Below are 2,365 nucleotides of genomic sequence, written 5' to 3'. Positions count from 1 at the left end.
GAAAGGTAAATGATCTCTGCGAAACTTTGGCCTGTGGGTAAACTTTTGAACATCGACATCCTGGGAGAATGTTATTTATTAACAATGCAGTTAACAGGCAAACACTGGGGGTTTGTGGACAGGAGCTGGGGCGGGGGTGGTGGACACAGAGGTGACAGAAAGTGAATCTGTTCCCACGAGGGCGCAGAGTCATGATGGGGAATGGACCTTCCATGGCATGCAGTCGAGGGCAGTGGGGTGGAGGGAGGGCATGGGTGGGGTGCAGGGGAGGGGGCACTGAATGTCCTGGGGGAGGGCAGGGAGGAGCAGCTGCAGGAAGGATGTTTGAACCGGGCTGGGAGATGCTGAGATGGGGTACTGGTGTCCATTCGGGTGATGGGACCACCACAGAGAAGGTGGGAACTGTGCAGGGAAGATGGACAGGAGGTGAACACAGAGATGGGGAGGTGGCAGCCAAGGTGGGTGTGTGCAGAGTGACCAAGCTGGAAACAGGCACAGGCCAGGGATCCGTGCAAAGACAATTCAGGTTTTAGTTTGTAGATGGTCACAAACCATTAAGAGTCTCGAGTGGATGAAAACCTCCAGAAATTTGGCCTGGGAAAAGCTGAGAGTGGGAGGCCATGTCTGTGCCACAGGTGGGCTGGGACTGCGCTTGAGCGATAGCAAAGGCCAGAGAAGGCGAGAAACAGTGATCACGGTGACAAAGCGCATCAGAGCTCATCCCTTAGAGATACTAAGCACTTCCTGTGTCGTTTCACCATCAGAACCTCGGTCCTAAGTGACAGTTCTATCAGCCCATCTTACAGATGAAGAAACTGAGGCTCAGAAAAGGGAGGGAACTGCTTCCGGACACATAATGTGTCAGCAGCAAGGCCAGCATTTCAGTTGAGGTCAGCCTGACTCCGACCCCACCCCGTATCATGGAATAACAGAACTGTTCACCACCCAGTTGTGGGAGGGGTAGGGAGGTGTTCTGGTGGCTTCTGCCTGGGTGCCTCTGAGGAAAGATGACAGTGGGTAAGATGGGGGCAGGCATGCTAAGGAGGAACAACTCATAACTAATCTGATTGGGACCAAAAGAAAACTTAATACCAGCAAAATACCATGGGTGGTATTCACAGTCTGGGATCAAACCTATAAGCCTGGGGCTCATATAAAAGGTGAGACCAGAAGTGTCCACTTGATACAAAGGAAGATTGTTTCTATCTCGGGGGCAGGAAAGCAAAGTGCAAGCAGAAATGCAGGAGCACGGCTTCAGAGCTTGTAACATGCAGGGGCTGAGCTCCATGCTGCCATTTGTTGCTACTGCTATTGTTTAGTCGCTCAGTCGCATCCAGCTCTTTGCGACCCGTGGACTGTAGCCTGCCAAGCTCTTCTGTCCATGAAATTCTCCGGGTAATAATACTAGAATGAGTTGCCATTTCCTTCTCCAGGGGATCTTCTTGACCCAGGGCAAAACCGTGTCTCCTGCGCTGGCAGGTAGATTCTTTACCGGTGAGCCACATGCCCCTGCTGTGCCTTCTGACAACCAGCCCTTCTGCTACTGCCATCTTGAGTTACAGGTGAGGAAACAGAAGCTTGGAGACATTAAGTCATCACCTGAAGCCATACTGTCAGTAACGGTAAACCTGGCACTTGAGCCACAGTCTGACTCCCGGGGGCATCCACATAGACAGTTGTGGGACAACGTTACCCAACAGGGGTTATCAAGCAGCACCGGAGTGGCAGGCTACCCACAAGTCCTCTAGCTGCTTATCCGCCTCCTGTCTGTAGTTCATAAGCACTATTTTTGTAATAGAGACAAAAGGAGTTTTATAAAAGCAAAATGGTGGATGTGCAGTTGGATAGACTTTTTGGAAGACAATTTTCCAACCTCCATCAAAACTGAAAACTTGGCTTATTCTTTGACCCAACAGTTCTATTTTCAGAAAAAAATAAAAGGAGACCCGCAGAGCATCTACCTAGAGATGTACGTACAAAGCAGCAGATTAGAGGCAATTCAAAAATATCATCAATATCTAGTAATAAAAGGTTGAGATAAATTTTGGCTCAGCCATATGGTTGAATTCAATACCAGGTAGCATTAAAAAGGATCACATCAATTGAAATGGGTGTGTAAAGGTTATTCACAATGACGGCACTTCCCTGGAGGTCCAGTGGTTAGGACCCCACACTTTCACCATTCAGGGCACGGGTTCGATTCCTGGTTGGGAAACTAAGATCCTGCATGCCATGTAGTATGGCCACAAAAAAAAAAATTTTATATGATATATTAATGTATGAGGAAAATACACTACAAAACATTATGTACTAGTTGATCTTATTTGTGTTTAAAGAATTCGTTCATATGAATACATTCATTAAA

Source organism: Bos taurus, chromosome 16 (assembly GCF_002263795.3).
Source record: "Bos taurus isolate L1 Dominette 01449 registration number 42190680 breed Hereford chromosome 16, ARS-UCD2.0, whole genome shotgun sequence".
Classification (NCBI taxonomy): domain Eukaryota; kingdom Metazoa; phylum Chordata; class Mammalia; order Artiodactyla; family Bovidae; genus Bos; species Bos taurus.
Note: the sequence above shows the minus strand (reverse complement) of the source record.